Source organism: Arachis stenosperma, chromosome 4, assembly GCF_014773155.1.
Source record: "Arachis stenosperma cultivar V10309 chromosome 4, arast.V10309.gnm1.PFL2, whole genome shotgun sequence".
Lineage (NCBI taxonomy): Eukaryota > Viridiplantae > Streptophyta > Magnoliopsida > Fabales > Fabaceae > Arachis > Arachis stenosperma.
Genome location: NC_080380.1, coordinates 36,154,307 through 36,180,460, shown reverse-complemented (window position 1 = coordinate 36,180,460; position 26,154 = coordinate 36,154,307). Strand labels below are relative to the sequence as shown.

General features: G+C 39.8%; 2 non-coding genes across 2 annotated transcripts; one reads left to right on the top strand and one right to left on the bottom strand.

Moving 5' to 3' along the window:
- Positions 1-10,218: 10,218 nt before the first annotated feature.
- LOC130978010 (small nucleolar RNA R71) lies at positions 10,219-10,326 on the bottom strand. Its single transcript, XR_009085674.1, has one exon. It is a non-coding gene; the product is annotated as a small nucleolar RNA R71 (small nucleolar RNA).
- Positions 10,327-25,480: 15,154 nt separating this feature from the next.
- On the top strand, positions 25,481-25,588 carry LOC130978689 (small nucleolar RNA R71). Its single transcript, XR_009086308.1, has one exon. It is a non-coding gene; the product is annotated as a small nucleolar RNA R71 (small nucleolar RNA).
- Positions 25,589-26,154: the final 566 nt, after the last annotated feature.

Below are 26,154 nucleotides of genomic sequence, written 5' to 3'. Positions count from 1 at the left end.
ATCGCAAAATCAGAAAATAAACAAGGAAACACGAAATGGGACTAACCTGGAGAATAGAAGAAAACCTCGAAAAAGCTGAAGAGCAGAAACAACAAAGCCACGCCCTCGAAAGTGGAAGAATGCAAAGACAGAAGGAGAAAATGCGGAACAAGCCCTTTTCCAAAAATGCAGTAGCAGAACAGATGTCACAAAGAAGAAACTACAAACTCGGGGCAAGAAACAGAAAACGAGAGAGTAAAAGAAGGAGTTACGGAGAAAAAGTAAAGAAGAGAAACCGTTTTTTGATTAAGGATATTCAAAATAAAAGCCAGGAGAAAACGGGGCAATTAATACCAATTAATGAAGGTACTAAACCCTCTCACGTTCCCAAAGCAAAGCGCTGATATAAAAACGCGTGCCTTTAGAGGAAAACGTTCCACATTCAAAAGATTCTACAAAAAGAAGAAATCGACAAAATGCTTGAGTTCGGCTTCATCATGAAAGGACCGAAGTCAAAAACTCGACCTCAACAGGAAGACCGAGCTCAAGCAGGGGCACTGTTCATACCCTGGGTCGAGCTGTCCGACCCGGGATGTTCAGCAGACAAAGCATCCGACCTCTTCAGGACGGGACAACCCGACCTCTCCTCAAAGAGCTCGGCCAGGTCACAGGAAAGCCCAAACGAAGGGCCCAAATAGAGGAACGCGCCCCAAATCTAAGGGCAGCCCAAAAGCCCCTAGAGATAAAGGCGGTTCCCTTAAAGATGACCTCACTTCAAGATAAGATAAGATAAGATAACTAACTTATCTTATCCACAGAAGGCCACTGGTGGACGAAATTGTGATTCATTCTTTTCCAACTCGAAACAATCCCTGGTAATGGCTCCAAAAACTTGGTGCACAATACCATGGGGTAAAATCAACTTCACAGTCTCGTTCAACTAACCAGCAAGTGTACTGGGTCGTCCAAGTAATAACCTTACGTGAGTAAGGGTCGAATCCACAGAGATTGTTGGTATGAAGCAAGCTATGGTCACCTTGTAAATCTCAGTTAGGCAGATTAAAATTGGTTTATGGTTTTGGAAATTAATAATAAGAAAATAGATGATATATAATAAAAGGGATAGAACACTTATGCAGATTCATTGGTGGGAATTTCAGATAAGCATATGGAGTTACTGTATGGCTCAAGGACGCCTGCTCTCCTACTGCTTCAACTCAATCCTTCTTACTCCTTTCCATGGCAAGCTGTTTGTAGGGCATCACCGTTGTCAATGGCTACATCCCATCCTCTCAGTGAAAATGGTCCTCTGCGGCTGTCACTCGCATGGCTAATCATCTGTCGGTTCTCAATCAGGTTGGAATAGAATCCATTGATTCTTTTGCGCTTGTCATCACGCCCAGCCTTCAGGAGTTTGAAGCTCGTCACAGTCATTCAATCCTAGAATCCTACTCGGAATACCATAGACAAGGTTTAGACTTTCCGGATCCTCATGAATGCCGCCATCTATCTAACTTATACCACGAAGATTCTGTTGGGGAATCTAAGAGATATGCGCCCGGCCTAGAGTAGAACGGAAGTGGTTGTCAATCACGCGCGTTCATAGGTGAGAATGATGATGAGTGTCACGGATCATCACATTCATCAAGTTGAAGTGCAACGTATATCTTGAAATAGGAATAAATAGAATTGAATAGGATATCATCTTAATGGCATTGAAACTTGAGGTACAGCAGAGCTCCACACCCTTAATCTATGGTGTGTAGAAACTCCACCGTTGAAAATACATAAGTGAAAGGTTCAAGCATGGCCGAGAGGCCAGCCCCCATGATCTGAGAACTATGCGTCCCAAGATCTGATCCTAAGATCTAAAGTGATCAAAAGATCTCTTAGGATGAAGAATAAAACAAAACTGAGACCAAAGATGTCTAATACATTAGTAAATCATCCTATTTATAATAAACTAGCTCCTAGGGTTTACATGAGTAAGTAATTGATGCATAAATCCACTTCCGGGGCCCACTTGGTGTATGCTTGGGCTGAGCTTGATCAATCCACGAGCTGAGGCTTCTCTTGGAGTTGAACTCCGAGTTATGACGTGTTTTGGGCGTTCAACTCCGGATCATGACGTTTTTCTGGCGTTTAACTCCAGACAGCAGCATGTACTTGGCGTTCAACGCCAAGTTACGTCGTCATTCTTCGAATAAAGTATGGACTATTATATATTGCTGGAAAGCCCTGGATGTTTACTTTCCAACGCCGTTGAGAGCGCGCCAATTGAAGTTCTGTAGCTCCGGAAAATCTATTTTGAGTGCAGGGAGGTCAGATTCCAACAGCATCAGCAATCCTTTTGTCAGCCTTTTTCAGAGTTTTGCTCAAGTCCCTCAATTTCAGCCAGAAATTACCTGAAATCATAGAAAAACACACAAACTCATAGTAAAGTCCAGAAATGTGAATTTAACATAAAAACTAATGAAAACATCCCTAAAAGTAGCTTAAACTTATTAAAAACTGCCTAAAAACAATGCCAAAAAGCGTATAAATTATCCGCTCATCACAACACCAAACTTAAATTGTTGCTTGTCCCCAAGCAACTGAAAATCAAACAGGATAAAAAGAAGAGAATATACTATAAATTCAGAAATATCAATGAATATTAATTATAATTAAATGAGCGGGACTTGTAGCTTTTTGCTTCTGAACAGTTTTGGCATCTCACTTTTTCCTTTGAAGTTCAGAGTGATTGGCTTCTCTAGGAACTTAGAATTTCAGATAGTGTTATTGACTTTCCTAGTTAAGCATGTTGATTCTTGAACACAGCTACTAATGAGTCTTGGCCGTGGCCCTAAGCACTTTGTTTTCCAGTATTACCACCGGATACATAAATGCCACAGACACATAACTGGGTGAACCTTTTCAGATTGTGACTTAGCTTTGCTAAAGTCCCCAGTTAGTGGTGTCCAGAGCTCTTAAGCACACTCTTTTGCTTTGAATCACGACTTTAACCACTCAGTCTCAAGCTTTTCACTTGGACCTTCATGACACAAGCACATGGTTAGGGACAGCTTGATTTAGCCGCTTAGGCCTGGATTTTATTTCCTTGGGCCCTCCTATCCATTGATGCTCAAAGCCTTGGATCCTTTTTACCCTTGCCTTTTGGTTTTAAGGGTTCGTGGCTTTTTCTATTGCTCCTTCTTTTTTTTTTTCGCTAATTTTTTTTCACAAGCTTTCTTTTTCACTGCTTTTTCTTGCTTCAAGAATCAATTTCATGATTTTTCAGATCATCAATAACATTTCTCTTTGTTCATCATTCTTTCAAGAGCCAACAATTTTAACACTCATAAACAACAAGATCAAAAGACATATGCACTGTTCAAGCATTCATTCAGAAAACAAAAAGTATTGTCACCACATCAATATAATTAAACTAAATTCAAGAGCTATTTTCGAAATTTATGTACTTCTTGTTCTTTTGAATTAAAACATTTTTCTTTTAAGAGAAGTGAAGGATTAATAGAATTTATTCATAGCTTTAAGGCATGGTTACATACTAATGATCATGAAATAAAGACACAAAACATAGATAAACATAATACTAAAAACCAAAAACTAGAAAGAAATAAAGAACAAGGAATGAATCCACCTGAGTGAGGGTGGCGCCTTCTTGAAGGTCCAATGGTGCTCTTTGAGCTCCTCTATGTCTCTTCCTTGCTTCTGTTGAGTGATTCATAGTAATTTTGGTGTTCCTCCCCTTAGTTGCTTCCAATATTTGTGTGGAGGACAACTTATCCCCTGAGGTATCTCAGGGATCTCTTGATTTGTAGCCACATGTTCTACCACTGAGCTATGACGGCTTATATTTAGTCTTTCCATCTCCCATGACTTGGAGGTGGAAGCTTTTTGTCTTTCCTTTTCTCTTCTTTCTTTTTTTTTTTTGAGGTTTCTCTGAATTGTTGATTTTTAGTTTCTCTTGACTTCCTCTTCAGAGTCCTTTCAGGTTCAGGATCTGTTCCAATAAGAATGTTCTTGTCCTTGCTCCTGCTCATATAGGGAAGAAGAGAACAAGAAAAGAAAGAGGAATCCTCTATGTCACAGTAAAGAGGTTCCTTATTGTTAGTAGAAGAAGAAAGGAATAAAAGTGGAGAATCCAATCACAATGGTGAGGATAGAGGCAGTGATTGGAGATGAAGAGAGGTGAAGAGAAGTGTTAGTAAATAAATAAAATAAATAGAAAGAGATGAGGGGGAGAGAAATTCGAAAATAATTTTGAAAAATGGGTTAGTGATTTTCGAAAATTAAAGATAAGATATAATTAAAATTAAAATTTAAAATAATTAATTAATTAAAAAGAATTTTTGAAAAAGAGGGAGGTATTTTCGAAAATTAGAGAGGGAAAAGTAGTTAGGTGGTTTTGAAAAAGATAAGAGACAAACAAAAAATTAATTAGTTAGTTGAAAAAGATATTAAAATCAAATTTGAAAAGATAAGAGGATAAGAAGTTAGAAAAGATATTTTAAATTTTTTTTTTTTGAAAAAGATAAAATTTAAAAAAAAATATGATATAAAAGATATGATTTAAAAAAGATATGGTTTTGAAAAGATAAGATTGAAATTAGTTTTGAAAAAGATTTGAATTTTAAAATCACAATTAATGACTTGACTCACAAGAAATCACAAGATATGATTCTAGAACTTAAAATTTGAATCTTTCTTAACAAGAAAGTAACAAACTTGAAATTTTTGAATCAAAACATTAATTTTTGATGCAATTTTCGAAAATATGATGTAAAGATAAGAAAAAGATTTTGAAAATATTTTGAAAAAGATTTTTGAAATTTTCGAAAATGATGAAAAAATGGAAAAGATATGATTTTTGAAAAAGATTTTAAAAAGATAAGATTTAAAAAGATAAGATATATATTTTTTTTTATTTTTGAAAATTTTTTTTTATGAGAGAGAAAAACACTAAAAATACTCAATGCATGAAAATTTTGGATCAAAACACATGATGCATGCAAGAACACTATGAATGTCAAGATGAACACCAAGAACACTTTGAAGATCATGATGAACATCAAGAACATATTTTTGAAAAATTTTCAAGAAAAGAAAACATGCAAGACACCAAACTTAGAAATTTTTCATGTTTAAACTCTATGAATGCAAGAATGCATAAGAAAAACACCATACAACACAAAACAAGAAAATATGAAGATCAAACAAGAAAGTTCATCAAGAACAACTTGAAGATCATGATGAATGCTATGAATGCATGAATTTTTCGAAAATTTTATGCAAGAAAAAGATGAACATGCAATTGACACCAAACTTATGACTTGACAAAAGACTCAAACAAGAAACACAAAATATTTTTGATTTTTATGATTTTTCTAATTTTTTTGTGTATTTTATTTGATTTTTCGAAAAACATATAAGAAAAGGAAAATAAGAAATTCAAAATTTTTAATATGAATTCCAGGAATCATGTAATGTTAGTCTAAAGCTCCGGTCTAGGAATTAGACATGGCTTAATAGCCAGCCAAGCTTTCAATGAAAGCTCCAGTCCAAAATACTAGACATGGCCAATGGCCAGCCAAGCTTCAGCATGTAACATCAGAATATCCTGCTCATTACTTATCAAATATGTAACTTGCCTCTATGCTGATGGTTTGGAAGCCTCAGTCCAAAAGAATTTAGACATGGCTTTACAGCCAGCCAGGCTTCAACATTTTTCATGAAACTCCAGAATGCATAGTAAAAAAAAATTTGAATAATTTTCGAAAATAGGGAGAAGATTTTGAAAAGATTTTCGAAATTTTTTTTTTAAAATAAAATAAAATTACCTAATCTGAGCAACAAGATGAATCGTCAGTTGTCCATACTCGAACAATCCCCGGCAACGGCGCCAAAAACTTGGTGGACGAAATTGTGATTCATTCTTTTCCAACTCGAAACAATCCCTGGTAATGGCTCCAAAAACTTGGTGCACAATACCATGGGGTAAAATCAACTTCACAGTCTCGTTCAACTAACCAGCAAGTGTACTGGGTCGTCCAAGTAATAACCTTACGTGAGTAAGGGTCGAATCCACATAGATTGTTGGTATGAAGCAAGCTATGGTCACCTTGTAAATCTCAGTTAGGCAGATTAAAATTGGTTTATGGTTTTGGAAATTAATAATAAGAAAATAGATGATATATAATAAAAGGGATAGAACACTTATGCAGATTCATTGGTGGGAATTTCAGATAAGCATATGGAGTTACTGTATGGCTCAAGGACGCCTGCTCTCCTACTGCTTCAACTCAATCCTTCTTACTCCTTTCCATGGCAAGCTGTTTGTAGGGCATCACCGTTGTCAATGGCTACATCCCATCCTCTCAGTGAAAATGGTCCTCTGCGGCTGTCACTCGCATGGCTAATCATCTGTCGGTTCTCAATCAGGTTGGAATAGAATCCATTGATTCTTTTGCGCTTGTCATCACGCCCAGCCTTCAGGAGTTTGAAGCTCGTCACAGTCATTCAATCCTAGAATCCTACTCGGAATACCATAGACAAGGTTTAGACTTTCCGGATCCTCATGAATGCCGCCATCTATCTAACTTATACCACGAAGATTCTGTTGGGGAATCTAAGAGATATGCGCCCGGCCTAGAGTAGAACGGAAGTGGTTGTCAATCACGCGCGTTCATAGGTGAGAATGATGATGAGTGTCACGGATCATCACATTCATCAAGTTGAAGTGCAACGTATATCTTGAAATAGGAATAAATAGAATTGAATAGGATATCATCTTAATGGCATTGAAACTTGAGGTACAGCAGAGCTCCACACCCTTAATCTATGGTGTGTAGAAACTCCACCGTTGAAAATACATAAGTGAAAGGTTCAGGCATGGCCGAGAGGCCAGCCCCCATGATCTGAGAACTATGCATCCCAAGATCTGATCCTAAGATCTAAAGTGATCAAAAGATCTCTTAGGATGAAGAATAAAACAAAACTGAGACCAAAGATGTCTAATACATTAGTAAATCATCCTATTTATAATAAACTAGCTCCTAGGGTTTACATGAGTAAGTAATTGATGCATAAATCCACTTCCAGGGCCCACTTGGTGTATGCTTGGGCTGAGCTTGATCAATCCACGAGCTGAGACTTCTCTTGGAGTTGAACTCCGAGTTATGACGTGTTTTGGGCGTTCAACTCCGGATCATGACGTTTTTCTGGCGTTTAACTCCAGACAGCAGCATGTACTTGGCGTTCAACGCCAAGTTACGTCGTCATTCTTCGAATAAAGTATAGACTATTATATATTGCTGGAAAGCCCTGGATGTTTAATTTCCAACGCCGTTGAGAGCGCACCAATTGGAGTTCTGTAGCTCCGGAAAATCCATTTTGAGTGCAGGGAGGTCAGATTCCAACAGCATCAGCAGTCCTTTTGTCAGCCTTTTTCAGAGTTTTGCTCAAGTCCCTCAATTTCAGCCAGAAATTACCTGAAATCACAGAAAAACACACAAACTCATAGTAAAGTCCAGAAATGTGAATTTAACATAAAAACTAATGAAAACATCCCTAAAAGTAGCTTAAACTTATTAAAAACTGCCTAAAAACAATGCCAAAAAGCGTATAAATTATCCGCTCATCAGCCACATCTCACCATTATAAATACACTAGAGCACCCAGGTATAACTCATACTCTGATTCTACTCAATACCTGCTTAATACCCTTGCTAACTTAAGCATCGGAGTCTCTTGCAGGTACCCCCCACCCTCCGGGGACGAAGGATCAGCATCACCACCAAGTCCAACAAGTCGGACACACCAGCTCCGACTGATACCCACCTGCCGGACACGTCGGTTCCGACCAACACAGACGATCTTATCCAAGATCGACCTACAGTTTCAGGTAACCCTCGGAACAATAACCATAGCTTGCTTCATACCAATAATCTCTGTGGGATCGACCCTTACTCGCGTAAGGTTTATTACTTGGACGACCCAGTGCACTTGCTGGTTAGTTGTGCGAAGTTGTGAAATTATGTTTAGACCATGGTATTGAGCACCAAGTTTTTGGAGCCATTACCGGGGATTGTTTGAGTTGTGAAAAGTAGAGATCACAATTTCGTGCACCAAGTTTTTGGCGCCGTTGCCGGGGATTGTTAGAGTTTGGACAACTGACGATTCATCTTGTTGCTTAGATTAGGTATTTTTCAGAATTCTTAAGAATGAAATTCTAGTGTTTCAAGGTGATGTTCTTATCATCACTAAAGCTGATTGATTCTCATCAATTTAGCTCTTGAATGCAATGTCCTGCTGAAGCTTGGCTAGCCATGTCTAATTTCTTTAGACTAAAGCTTTAGACTAACATTGCATGATTCCCGGAATTCTCATTAAGAATTTTGTTATCTTTATTTTCTTTTCCACTTAATTTTTGAAAAGTCCAAAAAAATTACAAAATCATAAAAACCAAAAAAATAATTTTATGTTTCTTGTTGAGTCTAGTGTCTAATTTTAAGTTTGGTGTCAATTATATGTTTCTATTCTTCTTGCATTTTTTCAAATTCATTCATGCGTCTTAATTGATCTTCAAGTTGTTCTTGATGATTTCCTTGTTCTGATCTTTAAATTCTCTTGTCTTGAGTGTTTTGTTGTTTCTCATATGCATTCTCAACTTGTTAGTGTCAGTAGTATACAAACTTCTAAGTTTGGTGTCTTGCATGCATTGTTTATTTGATTTTAGTTGCATTTTGATTATTCCCTCATTATTAAAAATCCAAATTTTTTTTTAATTTTTATCTTTTCAAGTCAATAATACATAAAATTGAAGATTCAGAACATACAGCAGAGGAATTATACAGAAAAAGCTGGGCATTCAAAACGCCCAGTGAAGAAGGAAAACTGGCATTTAAACGCCAGCCAGGGTACCTGGCTGGGCGTTTAACGCCCAAAAGGGTAGCATTTTGGGCGTTAAATGCCAGAATGGATACCATTCTGGGCGTTTAACGCCAGGATGGCACAAGAGGGAAGATTTTGTTTTCAATTCAAAATTTTTTCAAGTTTTCAAAATCTTTTCAAAATCAAATCTTTTTCAAATCATATCTTTTCAATCATATGTTTTCAAAATCAATTTCTTTCCATTTTCAAAAATACTTGCTAACAGTTAATGATTTGATTCAACATTTCAAGTATGTTGCCTTTTCTGTTGAGAAAGGTTTAATGTCTGAATCATATCTTTCTTGTTAGGCAGGTTATTAATTTTTAAAATCAAATCTTTTTAAATTGTTTTTCAAATCATATCTTCTCAATCACATCTTTTTAAAAACCATAACTTTTAAATCATATCTTTTTAATCACATCTTTTTCAAAATAGTTTTCAATCATATCTTTTTAATTTCTAATTTCAAAATCTTTTTCAAAAAATCATTTAATTTCTTTCCCAATCTTAGTTTTCGAAAATCAATTACTATTTTTCAAAATTTTTTTAATTAATTCACTTTAATTTTCAAAAATTTCTTCCCCTCTTCTCACATCCTTCTATTTATGGACTAACACTCCTCCTCAATGCACAATTCGAACTCTATCTTTCTTGATAAGTTCAAATTCTTCTACCTCTTCCTTCTATTCCTCTGACACCTCAAGGAATCTCTATACTATGACATAGAGGATTCCATATTTTTTTGTTCTCTTCTCTTTCATATGAGCAGGAACAAAGACAAGAGCATTCTTGTTGAGGCTGACCCTGAACCTGAAAGGACCTTGAAGCGAAAGCTAAGAGAAGCTAAGGCACAACTCTCTGAAGAGGACCTAATAGAAATCTTCAAACAAGAAGAACCCATGGCAGCCAAAAACAACAATAATGCCAACAATGCAAGGAAGGTGCTTGGTGACTTTACTGTACCTACTCCCGACTTCTATGGGAGAAGCATCTCTATCCCTGCCATTGGAGCAAACAACTTTGAGCTTAAGCCTCAATTAGTTTCTCTAATGCAACAGAATTGCAAGTTCCATGGACTTCCATTGGAAGATCCTCATCAGTTTTTAGCTGAATTCTTGCAAATCTGTGACACTGTCAAGACTAATAGGGTTGACCCTGAGGTCTACAGACTTATGCTATTCCCTTTTGCTATAAGAGACAGAGCTAGGATATGGTTGGACTCCCAACCTAAAGAAAGCCTGAACTCTTGGGAAATGCTAGTCAATGCCTTCTTGGCAATGTTCTTTCCACCTCAAAAATTGAGTAAGCTTAGAGTGGAAGTCCAAACCTTCAGACAGAAGGAAGGTGAATCCCTCTATGAAGCTTGGGAAAGATACAAACAATTTATCAGAAAGTGTCCCTCTGACATGCTTTCTAAATGGAGCGTCATAAGTATCTTCTATGATGGTCTGTCTGAACTGTCCAAGATGTCATTGGACAGCTCTGCTGGAGGATCTCTTTATCTGAAGAAGACGCCTGCAGAAGCTCAAGAACTCATTGAAATGGTTGCAAATAACCAATTCATGTACACTTCTGAAAGGAATCCTGTGAACAATGGGACGAATCAGAAGAAAGGAGTTCTTGAGATTGATACTCTGAATGCCATATTGGCTCAGAACAAAATATTGACTCAGCAAGTCAATATGATCTCTCAAAGTCTGTCTGGAATGCAAGCTGCACCAGGCAGTACTAAGGATGCTTCATCCGAAGAAGAAGCTTATGATCCTGAGAACCCTTCAATGGAAGAGGTGAATTACATGGGAGAACCCTATGGAAACACCTATAATCCTTCATGGAGAAATCATCCAAATCTTTCATGGAAGGATCAACAGAGACTTCAACAAGGTTTCAACAACAATAATGGTGGAAGAAACAGGTTTAGCAATGGCAAGCCTTTTCCATCATCTTCTCAGCAACAGACAGATAATTCTAAGCAGAACCACTCTGACTTAGCAACCATGGTCTCTGAGCTAATCAAAACCACTCAAAGTTTCATGACTGAAACAAGGTCCTCCATTAGGAATTTGGAGGCACAAGTGGGACAGCTGAGTAAGAAAATTACTGAACTCCCTCCTAGTACTCTTTCAAGCAATACAGAAGAGAATCCAAAAGGAGAGTGCAAGGCCATCAACATGGCCGAATTTGGAGAGGAGAAAGAGGCAGTGAGCGCCACTGAGGAAGACCTCAATGGACGTCCACTGGCCTCCAATGAGTTCCCTAATGAGGAACCATGGGAATCTGAGGCTCACACTGAGACCATAGAGATTCCATTGGAGTTACTTATGCCATTCATGAGCTCTGATGAGTATTCTTCCTCTGAAGATGACGAATATGTCACTGAAGAGCAAGTTGCTAAATACCTTGGAGCAATCATGAAGCTAAATGACAAGTTATTTGGTAATGAGACTTGGGAGGATGAACCCCCTTTGCTCACCAAAGAATTGGATGACTTGACTAGGCAGAGATTACCTCAAAAGAGACAAGATCCTGAAAAGTTTTCAATACCTTGTACCATAGGCACCATGATCTTTAAGAAGGCTCTGTGTGACTTAGGGTCAAGTATAAACCTCATGCCTCTCTCTATAATGGAGAAGCTAGGGATCTTTGAGGTACAAGCTGCAAGAATCTCACTAGAGATGGCAGACAATTCAAGAAAACAAGCTTATGGACTTGTAGAGGATGTTCTGGTAAAAATTGAAGACCATTACATCCTTGCTAATTTCATAGTCCTAGAGACTGGGAAGTGCGTGGATGAATCCATCATCCTTGGCAGACCCTTCCTAGCCACAGCAATGGCTGTGATTGATGTTGACAGAGGAGAATTATAACACCCTACCATACAGAGTCTTATGCTTAAGTCATAATTCAGAGATGGCAAGGTATTATGACCTCTAAAATAAAAATTTAGTACGTATAGTAGTAAGAATGATTGATTATAACTAGGAGCCTTTGTAGAAAATGGGATAAACAAAAATCGCAACTCAAAAGCGCAACACTCCGATCGATAACGTAACGAACAAGAATAAACCAGCACGAGATTATATATATACAAAGGAGTGTCAAAAACAGGAATATCAAGTCTCAAAATCCGGCTGCGAAGATAACCGGTCCGAGCATAGCAATATATACATATGATAAAATAAGGAAAACCCCAAAGGAAACCCAAAGGGACACAAATACATAAACCTATTCTCAAAAATCTCCCATAAGAGGAGTCATCTCAGCTTGTATTATTTAATGGAGATAAAAGTATCTAAGCAAATCATATAAACCAAAACATAGCCCCGAGAACAAAGGATCTTTGCAAATCTAGAAGTCTCCTGCATGCCTCAGCGGGAAACCTCGCGTCCTGCATCTGAAAATCACAAAATCCGCATGGATGAGAACCAGAGGTAACCAGCATGGTAACAGCTTCCACATATATAATACATAATAATAGAGGAAAGCAAAAGGCAATCCTAGAGCTTCCTCTAGATAATATCAAAGCTTATAAACAAGCTAAACCATATGTGGCGACTGACTAAAGGTTCTTCAGTCTAACTAATACTTCCCTTTCCAATTCCTTCAGACCTGCCATCCACCAGTAGGAGTATAATATAGCAAAAACAGTTATATCAAACAAGAAATATACAAATAGAAACAATTAAGGCATTTAGACAATTAGCAAGTAATATTCAGTCAAATAGGCAATCTCAAACAATTCATATAGTATGCATATGATGAATGCCTGTCCCTAGTGGCTGATATCATCTGTCGGTTATAGAGCCAACCCGACAAGTCCTGGTAGCTAACCATTGGACTTCCCTCTGTCGTGTCTCCCCAACTCGAGTTATACTCAATATAAACTTGATCATAATCATGATCCATATCCATCACCCTCACTGGTGAATATTTATGGGGGTGAGCTCATCCGGGGCTTTCACAGTGCCCGGCCACCCTGACGACATAGGGTCAAAAGAGCTTCAAGTCTCAACCTGGAGCACGTGGTGGCTAGCCACTGCTTTCTCCCAGGGAAACTCTCATCTCCGATAATGGAAGTGCAACATTCACAATTCATTCAACAGCATATATATGTATGCTTTTATTCTTAGCCATAATCATGGCTCCGCCGTAACACGGCAATAATTCAGCCATCCGGCTCACGGTTAAATCCATAACTAGCCATCTGGCTCACGGTAAAATCCATAACCAGCCATCTAGCTCACGGTTAAATCCATAACCAGCCATTTCATTAACAATTACGGCCTTTCGGCCCATGGCATAACAAGCACTTCCACTGCCATCCTCCGCCTCTCACATAATCATCTTTGATCCTCATTGATCATTCATTTTTCCCTTGCTTCACTCGCAAGTTACCACATCCCCTAGCTCCTTTTCTAATTGCTAGGCATATCATAATGATTTAAGACATAAGTGGTGAGATCGGAGGCTTAGAAGTATGAGATTTGGCTTTTAGAACTCAAAAATCAACTTTGGGATGAAAACAGGGCCACGCGTACGCGCACTCCACGCGCACGCGTGGATGGCCTCAAAAACTCATCGACACGTATGCGTCATGTACGCTAATGCGTCGATTGAAAAATAGTCAAGCGACGCGCACGCGTGGGTGCTCTCGTGTCCCAGGCACAAAACTGGCACAGTTCTGGCACAACTCTCTGGAAAATGACTGGGCATAGGGTGCAGCACAATCGGCGCGCCCGCGCACATCACGCGCACGCGTGGATGGCGCTTCCTAGAAGAACGGTGCGTACGCGCCAAGTGCGCCTACGCGCGAGGGGTCATTCTGCTAAAAATTTTCTAAGTTAAAAACTGCAAAATTCACAGATTCAACCCCCAATCTTCCGACGGACATAACTTCCTCATTTTAAATCATTTTTCACCCGTTCTTCGAACGACATGGACATCCCGGATCCAATTTTATTTCTAAACAGATTTGGCACAAAACAGAGATTTGTAGTCCAAGTTATGTCCCATCAAAGTATGCCCAAAAACTATGTTTTTCATAAAAACCACAAAGTGCCATTTTCAAAACAAGCCATTTTCAACTCTTTTCAAAATCAATCCAAACATGCCAATTTCTTCCCCTTTCTTTGAAATCAATCAAAATACATCAAATTCAATATCAAGCCTCCTCAACTCACACATTGACACTTTATCACAATTCACCAAAATCACTATTCCACCATTTTAGCCTACTTCACCCAAGTGGCTCAAACCCAAACACATTGACATATCATATACTCTTCCTCATGCCAATTTTCAACAACACCAATACCAATTAACCATCATCATACATAATCAATATCATATTCACCACCAACATGGTTCAACCCACAATTCAACCATAACCAATCATCAAGCATATATCACAACATGCATATTTCTCATACATCATACCATCAAGGCATCAATAATCATCATCACATATATGACCACATCATATATATATATCAACCATTCAACAACACCAACAATTCGATGCCTATCTTAGAGCCTCTAGCCTAAGTATTTCCTACCACATTACGTATTAGATACGAGAAACCGAAACCATACCTTAGCCGATTTCCCAAGCTCAATCGGAGCACTTCCAAACCACTTTTTCTCAAGCTCTCAAGGCCTCAACACCTCCAAAAACAGATTTTTTCACCACCAAACCCTTTTTAAGCTTTTCAATAACACCAATCAAGCTCCAATATTCACATATACACAACCTAAGCCACAATTATCACACCCATACACAACATCTCAAAACCCAAACATCATAAAACCATAAATTACACTAGGGTTGAGAATCTTACCACACCCAAGGTCCAAGGAGACAAGATTAACCTTCTCCTTCAAGAGAGTTGGGTCCTATAACATCAAAGAGCCCAAAATCTCAACATTTTTGCTCATGAAACTCGAAAACAAGGCTGGAAATTCGAAGAGCAAAACGTGGCTTACCTCAAGATTGATTGTATGAGTTTTGTAGAGCTCTCCGCGGTGAACGCGTGGCCATAAACGGAGCGGCAATCGGAGCTCTAGATCAAAAGTTATGGTGGTTTGAAGATCAAGTGAGAGAAAGAACTTGAGAGAGTGTTCTTCCTCCCCTCTCTTCAATTTCAGCGTGAGTTTGAGTGTTGTGAGGAGAGAGAGTGCTGAAAACTAGGGTTTTGGTTTAGTTATGTTGGGCCAAGGGCCCACTTTGGGTCTGGTTGGCCCGGTTTGGCCCGTTCGGTCCAATCTTCGTCCGAATTCTATAAAATTGGTACCGAAATTCTCGTCTCAATCTCCTCTATCATATTAAGCCATAAAAATCACATTTTAGACTTTCTAGAATAAATTCTCATTTATGGGTTAATTAGCCGTTAATTAATCGGATTTTACATTCTACCCACCTAATTGGGAATTTTGCCCACAAAATTCAAATGAAATTACCTGAGAATAAGTGCGGATAATCCGTTCGCATCTCCGACTCAAGTTCCCAAGTGTGTTCCTCAACACCGCCTCGACTCCATGCCACTTTGACTAATGAAACCTCTTTCCACGCAACCGTTTGATACTAGTATCATCAATTCTGACTGGAGCCACTGGAAGCGTCAAATCTTCCCTTAACTGAACCGAATCAGGTTCTAACACATGGCTAGCATCAGGAGTGTACTTCCGAAGCTGCAACACGTGAACTACGTCGTGCAGGTTCGAAAGATGAGGTGGTAGAGCCATCCAATACGCCACCGGTCCAATCCTCTCCAGGATCTGAAATGAACCAATGTATCGAGGATTCAACTTTTTTGCTTTAATCGCCCTACCTACTCCTGTGGTCGGAGTAACCTTAAGGAAAACATGGTCTCCTTCCTCAAATCCTAAGGGCTTTCGCCTCTGATCAGCGTAACTCTTTTGACGACTCTGCGCTGTAAGCATTCTATCTCAGATTTTCTTGACTTGTTCAGTGGTCTCAGCTATCATTTCTGGCCCCAACAAGCTTTTCTCTCCAGCTTCATACCAACATAGCGGAGATTGACATTTTCTCCCATACAAGGCCTCATACGGAGCCATTCCGATGCTTGCATGATAACTATTATTGTATACAAACTCCATGATGCAGGTGGAAATTGTCTCTCAACAAATTTCCTTCAGCAAGTGTACCGAATTTGTCGTCAAGTAAAAACTCACAATAGAGTAAGGTCGAATCCCACAGGGATTAATTGATCAAGCAACTTTAATTAGAAGAATGTTCTAGTTGAGCTAATTCAGAATTTGGGTTGAGAGTTGCAGAAAATAAAATGGCAGTAATGTAAATAACATGAAAAGTAAATGCTAGAATTAAAGAGCTGGAATTAGATGACTGAAATTAAATTGCAGAATTGTAAATGGGAATGGGGTGTTTACTCATGAACATAAATGCAAAAATTTAAAGAGAATGGGTTAGATCAGAATTTGGGGAGTTCATTGGGCATAGGAGATGTTGCAATTCTCCGGATCAAGTCATTTTCATCTCTTCCTCAATCAATGCACTCATTGATCTCCTTGGCAATCTTAATTGATTGAATTACAATTTCTTGCAATTCAATCTCTCAAATCTTGATCAATAGCCAATTCCTTGGTCAATTGCTCATGAGAAGAGATGAAGTGTGGTCACTGATTATACCACATGCATTTCCCAAATCAAGTATTGAGAGGATTATAGTCACATATCCATCCAAACCCAATTTGGTCCAGCATGAGAAAGCACTTCTAGCTTGATCTCTTCATTCCTCTTTCAAGGCTCAGAAGAGATCCAAGTTTGAATAGCTTCTTTTCCAAGATAACTACCCAATGGGATGAAGATCGAAAGCTTTCAAGTAAAATTAAGAGAAAAGAGAGAAGAAGAATAATGAAAACTAGTATTGATCCATCAAATTACAACAGAACTCCCTAACCCAATGAAAGGGGTTTAGTTGTTCATAGCTCTAGAAAATGAAAACAAAGATGGAGAATACATTAATGAACTAGAAAAACAGAGTAAAATACAGAGAGTAGTGCTCTTCCTTCAACCTCCAGAACTCTCTAATAATTCAAAGCTACTCCTATATATACTACTCTTCTCAGCTTCTAGTTGGTTCTTTAAGTCTTGGGACTTTGGATCTTGAGTTTGAAGCAGTTCTTTTCTTCATTTGGGCTTGGTTTTATGATGAGCGGATAATTTATACGCTTTTTGGCATTGTTTTTAGTATGTTTTTAGTATGTTTTGGTTAGTTTTTATTATATTTTTATTAGTTTTTAGTTAAAATTAACTTTTCTGGACTTTACTATGAGTTTGTGTGTTTTTCTATGATTTCAGATATTTTCTGGCTGAAATTGAGGGACTTGAGCAAAAATCTGATTCAGAGACTGAAAAGGACTGCAGATGCTGTTGGATTCTGACCTCCCAGCACTCGAAGTGGATTTTCTGGAGCTACAGAAGCCCAATTGGCGCGCTCTCAATGGCATTGGAAAGTATACATCCTGGGCTTTCCAGCAATGTATAATAGTCCATACTTTTCCCGAGATTTGATGGCCCAAACCGGCGTTTCAAATCAGCTCAAAACTGCCCGGCGTTAAACGCCGGAACTGGCACAAGAGTGGGAGTTAAACGCCCAAACTGGCATAAAAGCTGGCGTTTAACTCCAAGAGAAGTCTCTACACGAAAATGCTTCAATGCTCAGCCCAAGCACACACCAAGTGGGCCCGGAAGTAGATTTTTATGTCATTTACTCATCTCTGTAAACCCTAGGCTACTAGTTCTCTACATATAGGACCTTTTACTATTGTATTCTCATCGGGGTAGCTATCTTTAGTCTTATGCTATCTTAGATCATTAGGAGGCTGGCCATTCGGCCATGCCTGAACCTTGTTCTTATGTATTTTCAACGGTGGAGTTTCTACACACCATAGATTAAGGTGTGGAGCTCTGCTGTACCTCGAGTATTAATGCAATTACTATTGTTCTTCTATTCAATTCGGCTTATTCTTATTCCAAGATATTCATTCGCACTCAAGAACTTGATGAATGTGATGATTATGTGACGCTCATCATCATTCTCACTTATGAACGCGTGCCTGACAACCACTCCCGTTCTACAAGCAAACAAGGCTTGAATGTTTATCTCTTGGATTCCTTAATCGGAATCTTCGTGGTATAAGCTAGAATTGATGGCGGCATTCAAGAGAATCCAGAAGATCTAAACCTTGTCTGTGGTATTCTGAGTAGGATTCAATGATTGAATGACTGTGACGAGCTTCAAACTTCTGAAGGCTGGGCGTTAGTGACAGACGCAAAAGAATTAATGGATTCTACTCCAACCTGATTGAGAACCGACAGATGATTAGCCGTGCTGTGACAGGGTGCGTTGAACATTTTCACTGAGAGGACGAGATTGTAGCCACTGACAACAGTGATGCCCAACATACAGCTTGCCATGGAAAGGAGTAAGAAGGATTGGATGAAGACAGTAGGAAAGCAGAGAGACGGAAGGGACAAAGCATCTCCATTCGCTTATCTGAAATTCTCACCAATGAATTACATAAGTATCTCTATCTTTATGCTTTATTCATATATCATTCATAACCATTTGAATCTGCCTGACTAAGATTTACAAGATGACCATAGCTTGCTTCATACCAACAATCTCCGTGGGATCGACCCTTACTCGCGTAAGGTTTATTACTTGGACGACCCAGTGCACTTGCTGGTTAGTTGTGCGAAGTTGTGTTTATGCCATGGTATTGAGCACCAAGTCTTTGGAGCCATTACCGGGGATTGTTCTGTGTATTAAAAAGTATTGATCACAATTTCGTGCACCACCTAGTTAACGTGGACTCTAACGAGAATAGGGGCATATTGGAACGTTAGTGACAATGTTGAGTGTCACTAACGTTCTCGAAGATTGGCACACCTACGTTAAAAGAGCCACATTAACTAAGTTAACGTGAACTCTAACGTAGGAAAGGGAGAGGCTCTCAACTTTATTGGGAAAGTTAAGTCCCAATAACGTGTGCGAAGGACAAAGAGGCAACGTTAGTGGCAACGTTTGTGCCACTAACGTTGAAGTTAACGTGGCCTTTACTTGGGTAAGAAACGTTAGTGAAAAAGTTGAATGACACTAATGTTTTCGAACCCATTTTCTCACTGAATGTTAACACCTCTAACGTCTTGAGCTAAAGTCTCTGTCCACTTCACACTTTCTCTCTACAAGTAAAATGGTGCACGAAATTGTGATCATCAATGGCGCCATCAACATGGTACGCTCAATTGCAATCTCAACTCTTTATCACAACTTCGCACAACTAACCAGCAAGTGCACTGGGTCGTCCAAGTAATAAACCTTACGCGAGTAAGGGTCGATCCCACGGAGATTGTTGGTATGAAGCAAGCTATGGTCACCTTGTAAATCTCAGTCAGGCAGACTCAAATGGGTATAGTGATAAACGAATAAAGCATAAAGATAAAGATAGAGATACTTATGTATATCATTGGTGAGAGCTTCAGATAAGCGTATGAAGATGCCTTCCCTTCCGTCTCTCTGCTTTCCTACTGTCTTCATCCAATCCTTCCTACTCCTTTCCATGGCAAGCTTATGCAAGGGTTTCACCGTTGTCAGTGGCTACCTCCCATCCTCTCATTGGAAATGTTCAACGCACCCTGTCACGGCACGGCTATCCATCTGTCGGTTCTCAATCAGGCCGGAATAGAATCCAGTGATTCTTTTGCGTCTGTCACTAACGCCCCGCCTTCAGGAGTTTGAAGCACGTCACAGTCATTCAATCATTGAATCCTACTCAGAATACCACAGACAAGGTTAGACCTTCCGGATTCTCTTGAATGCCGCCATCAGTTCTCGCCTATACCACGAAGACTCTGATCTCACGGAATGGCTGGCTCGTTTGTCAGGCGAGCACTCGGTTGTCAGGCGATCAACCATGCATCGTGTATCAGGAATCCAAGAGATATTCACTAAGCCTCAGATGCTTGTAGAACAAGAGTGGTTGTCAGTCACTTTGTTCATGAGTGAGAATGATGATGAGTGTCACGGATCATCACCTTCATCAAGTTGAAGAACAAGTGATATCTTGGACAAAGAACAAGCGGAATTGAATAGAAGAACAATAGTAATTGCATTAATACTCGAGGTACAGCAGAGCTCCACACCTTAATCTATGGTGTGTAGAAACTCCACCGTTGAAAATACATAAGAACAAGGTCTAGGCATGGCCGAATGGCCAGCCTCCCAAATGATCTAAGATAGCATGAAACTCAAAGATAGCTACCAAGATTCTTAGATGAAAATACAATAGTAAAAGGTCCTACTTATAGAAAACTAGTAGCCTAAGGTGTACAAAGATGAGTAAATGACATAAAAATCCACTTCTGGGCCCACTTGGTGTGTGCTTGGGCTGAGCAATGAAGCATTTTCGTGTAGAGACTCTTCTTGGAGTTAAACGCCAGCTTTTATGCCAGTTTGGGCGTTTAACTCCCATTTAGGTGCCAGTTCCGGCGTTTAACGCTGGAATTTCTGTAGGTGACTTTGAACGCCGGTTTGGGCCATCAAATCTTGGGCAAAGTATGGACTATCATATATTGCTGGAAAGCCCAGGATGTCTACTTTCCAACGCCGTTGAGAGCGCGCCAATTGGGCTTCTGTAGCTCTAGAAAATCCACTTCGAGTGCAGGGAGGTCAGAATCCAACAGCATCTGCAGTCCTTTTCAGTCTCTGAATCAGATTTTTGCTCAGATCCCTCAATTTCAGCCAGAAAATACCTGAAATCACAGAAAAACACACAAACTCATAGTAAAGTCCAGAAAAGTGAATTTTAATTAAAAACCAATAAAAATATACTAAGAACTCAACTAAAACTACTAAAATCATACTGAAACAATGCCAAAAAGCGTATAAATTATCCGCTCATCACAACACCAAACTTAAATTGTTGCTTGTCCTCAAGCAACTGAAAATCAAATAAGATAAAAAGAAGAGAATATACTATAGACTCCAAATTATCAATGAAACTTAGCTCCAAATTAGATGAGCGGGACTAGTAGCTTTTTGCCTCCAAACAGTTTTGGCATCTCACTTTATCCTTTGAAATTCAGAATGATTGGCTTCTTTAGGAACTCAGAATCCAGATAGTGTTATTGATTCTCTTAGTTAAGTATGATGATTCTTGAACACAGCTACTTATTGAGTCTTGGCCGTGGCCCAAAGCACTCTGTCTTCCAGTATTACCACCGGATACATACATGCCACAGACACATAATTGGGTGAACCTTTTCAGATTGTGACTCAGCTTTGCTAGAGTCCCCAATTAGAGGTGTCCAGAGTTCTTAAGCACACTCTTATTGCCTTGGATCACAACTTTATTTCTTTCTTTTTCTTCCTTTTTCTCTTTTTTTTTCGTTTTTTTTTCGCTTGCTCCCTTTTTTTTTTGTATTCACTGCTTTTTCTTGCTTCAATAATCATTTTTATGATTTTTCAGATCCTCAGTAACATGTCTCCTTTTTCATCATTCTTTCAAGAGCCAACAATTTTAACATTCATGAACAACAAATTCAAAAGATATATGCACTGTTCAAGCATACATTCAGAAAACAAAAAGTATTGTCACCACATCAAACTAATTAAGCTAGTTTTAAAGATGAATTCGAAATCCTGTACTTCTTGTTCTTTTGTGATAAAAACAGTTTTCATTTAAGAAAGGTGATGGATTCATAGGACATTCATAACTTTAAGGCATAGACACTAAGATACTAATGATCATAAGACACAAACATGGACAAACATAAAGCACTAAAATTCGAAAAACAAGAAAATAAAGAACAAGGAGATTAAAGAACGGGTCCACCTTAGTGATGGCGGCTTGTTCTTCCTCTTGAAGGTCTTATGGAGTGCTTGAGCTCCTCAATGTCTCTTCCTTGTCTTTGTTGCTCCTCTCTCATGATTCTTTGATCTTCTCTAATTTCATGGAGGAGAATGGAGTGTTCTTGATGCTCTACCCTTAGTTGTCCCATGTTGGAACTCAATTCTCCTAGGGAGGTGTTAATTTGCTCCCAATAGCCTTGTGGAGGAAAGTGCATCCCTTGAGGTATCTCAGGGATCTCATGATGAGTGGGGTCTCTTGTTTGCTCCATCCTTTTCTTGGTGATGGGTTTGTCCTCATCAATGGGGATATCTCCTTCTATGTCAACCCCAACTGAATAACAGAGGTGACAAATGAGATGAGGAAAGGCTAGCCTTGCCAAGGTGGAAGACTTATCCGCCACTTTGTAGAGTTCTTGGGCTATGACCTTATGAACTTCTACTTCTTCTCCAATCATGATGCTATGAATCATGATGGCCCGGTCTAGAGTAACTTCAGACCGGTTGCTAGTGGGAATGATTGAGCGTTGGATAAACTCCAACCATCCTCTAGCCACGGGCTTGAGGTCATGCCTTCTCAATTGAACCGGCTTCCCTCTTGAATCTCTCTTCCATTGTGCGCCCTCTTCACATATAACTGTGAGGACTTGGTCCAACCTTTGATCAAAATTGACCCTTCTAGTGTAAGGATGCTCATCTCCTTGCATCATGGGCAAGTTGAATGCTAACCTTACATTTTCCGGACTGAAATCCAAGTATTTCCCCCGAACCATAGTAAGATAATTCTTAGGATCCGGGTTCACACTTTGATCATGGTTCTTGGTGATCCATGCATTGTCATAGAACTCTTGAACCATCAAGATTCCGACTTGTTGAATGGGGTTGGTAAGCACTTCCCAACCTCTTCTTCGGATCTCATGGCGGATCTCCGGATATTCACCCTTTTTGAGTGAAAAGGGGACCTCGGGGATTACCTTCTTCAAGGCCACAACTTCATAGAAGTGATCTTGATGCACCCTTGAGATGAATCTATCTATCTCCCATGACTCGGAGGTGGAAGCTTTTGCCTTCCCTTTCCTCTTTCTAGAGGTTTCTCCGGCCTTGGATGCCATAAATGGTTATGGAAAAACAAAAAGCAATGCTTTTATCACACCAAACTTAAAATGTTTGCTCGTCCTCGAGCAAAAGAAGAAAGAAGAGAGTAGAAGAAGAAGAAATGAGGAAGAGGGAGATGGCTTTGTGGTTCGGCCAAAAAGGGGAAGAAGTAGTGTTTAGGGTTTGTGAAAATGAAAGAGTGAAGGAGGGTATTTATAGGAGAGAGGGGAGATGGGGTTCGGCCATTATGGGTGGGGTTTTGGGAGGGAAAGTGTTTTGAATTTGAAGGGTGAGGTTGGTGGGGTTTTATGAAGGATGGATGTGAGTGGTAAAGAGAAAGATGGGATTTGATAGGTGAAGGGTTTTTGGGGAAGAGGTATTGAGGTGATTGGTGAATGGGGAAAGAAGAAAGAGAGAGTGGTGGGGTTGGTGGGGGTCCTGTGGGGTCCACAGATCCTGAGGTGTCAAGGAAAAGTCATCCCTGCACCAATTGGCACTCAAAATCACGTTTTGAGGCATTTCTGGCGTTAAACGCCGGGCTGGTGCCCATTCCTGGCGTTTAACGCCAGGTTCTTGCCCTTTTCTGGCGTTTAACGCCAGTCTGGTGCCCCTTTCTGGCGTTAAACGCCCAGAAGGGTGCCAGACTGGGCGTTAAACGCCCAACTGCTAGCCTCACTGGCGTTTAAACGCCAGTGAATTCTTCCTCCAGGGTGTGCTGTTTTTCTTCCTGTTTTTCATTCTGTTTTTGCTTTTTCAATGGATTTTGTGACTTCTTATGATCATCAACCTACAAAAAACATAAAATAACAAAAGAAAATATATAAAATATAATCATTGGGTTGCCTCCCAACAAGCGCTTCTTTAATGTCAATAGCTTGACAGAGGGCTCTCATGGAGCCTCACATATACTCAGAGCAATGTTGGAACCTCCCAACACCAAACTTAGAGTTTGAATATGGGGGTTCAACACCAAACTTAGAGTTTGGTTGTGGCCTCCCAACACCAAACTTAGAGTTTGACTGTGGGGGCTCTGTTTGTCTCTGATTTGAGAGAAGCTCTTCATGCTTCTTCTCCATGATGACAGAGGGATATCCTTGAGCCTTAAACACAAAGGATTCTCCATTCACTTGAATGATCAGTTCACCTCCATCAACATCAATCACAGCCTTTGCTGTGGCTAGGAAGGGTCTGCCAAGGATGATGGATTCCTCCATGCACTTCCCAGTCTCTAGGACTATGAAATCAGTAGGGATGTAATGGTCTTCAACTTTCACCAAAACATTCTCTACAAGTCCATGAGCTTGCTTTCTTGAGTTGTCTGCCATCTCTAGTGAGATTCTTGCAGCTTGTACCTCAAAGATCCCTAGCTTCTCCATTACAGAGAGAGGCATGAGGTTTACACTTGACCCTAAGTCACACAGGGCCTTCTTGAAGGTCATGGTGCCTATGGTGCAAGGTATTGAAAACTTTCCAGGATCTTGTTTCGTTTGAGGCAATTTCTGCCTAGACAAGTCATCCAGTTCTTTGGTGAGCAAAGGGGGTTCATCCTCCCAAGTCTCATTTCCGAATAACTTGTCATTTAGCTTCATGATGGCTCCAAGGTATTTAGCAACTTGCTCTTCAGTGACATACTCATCCTCTTCAGAGGAAGAATACTCATCAGAGCTCATGAATGGCAGAAGTAAGTCTAATGGAATCTCTATGGTCTCATTTTGAGCCTCAGATTCCCATGGTTCCTCATTGGGAAACTCAGTGGAGGTCAGTGCACGCCCATTGAGGCCTTCCTCAGTGGCGTTCACTTCCCCTCCTTCCTCTCCAAATTCGGCCATGGTTATGGCTTTGCACTCTCCTTTTGGATTTTCTTCTGTATTGCTTGGAAGAGTGCTTGGAGGGAGTTCAGTAATTTACTCAGCTGTCCCACTTGTGCCTCCAAATTCCTAATGGAAGACCTTGTCTCAGTCATGAAACTTTGAGTGGTTTTGATTAGATCAGAGACCATGGTTGCTAAGTCAGAGGGGTTCTGCATAGAATTCTCTGTCTGTTGCTGAGAAGATGATGGAAAAGGCTTGCCATTGCTAAACCTGTTTCTTCCACCATTATTGTTGAAACCTTGTTGAGGTTTCTCTTGATTCTTCCATGAGAAATTTGGGTGATTTCTCCATGAAGAATTATAGGTGTTTCCATAGGGTTCTCCTAGGTAATTCACCTCTTCCATTGAAGGGTTCTCAGGATCATAGGCTTCTTCCTCAGATGAAGCATCCTTAGTACTGCTTGGTGCATTTTGCATTCCAGACAGACTTTGAGAAATCAAATTGACTTGTTGAGTCAATATCTTGTTCTGAGCCAATATGGCATTCAGAGCATCAATCTCAAGAACTCCTTTCTTCTGACTTGTCCCATTGTTCACAGGATTCCTTTCAGAAGTGTACATGAATTGGTTATTTGCAACCATTTCAATTAGCTCTTGAGCTTCTGTAGGCGTCTTCTTCAGATGAAGAGATCCTCCAGCAGAGCTATCCAAAGACATCTTGGATAGTTCAGAGAGACCATCATAGAAAATACCTATGATGCTCCATTCAGAAAGCATGTCAGAGGGACATTTTCTGATTAATTGTTTGTATCTTTCCCAAGCTTCATAGAGGGATTCACCATCCTTCTGTCTGAAGGTTTGGACTTCCACTCTAAGCTTACTCCATTTTTAAGGTGGAAAGAATTTTGCCAAGAAGGCATTGACTAGCTTTTCCCAAGAGTCCAGGCTTTCTTTAGGTTGAGAGTCCAACCATATTCTTCTTACAGCAAAAGGGAATAGCATCAGTCTGTAGACCTCAGGGTCAACCCCATTAGTCTTGACTGTGTCACAGATTTGCAAGAACTCAGCTAAAAACTGATGAGGATCTTCCATTGGAAGTCCATGGAACTTGCAATTCTGTTGCATTAGAGAAACTAATTGAAGCTTAAGCTCAAAGTTGTTCGCTCCAATGGCAGGAATAGAGATGCTTCTCCCATAGAAATTGGGAGTAGGTGCAGTAAAGTCACCCAGCACCTTCCTTGCATTGTTGGCATTGTTGTTGTTTTCGGCTGCCATGGGTTCTTCTTCTTTGAAGAATTCGGTCAGGTCCTCAACAGAGAGTTGTGCCTTAGCTTCTCTTAGCTTTCGCTTCAAGGTCCTTTCAGGTTCAGGGTCAGCTTCAACAAGAATGCCTTTGTCTCTGCTCCTGCTCATATGAAAGAGAAGAGAACAAGAAAATGTGGAAT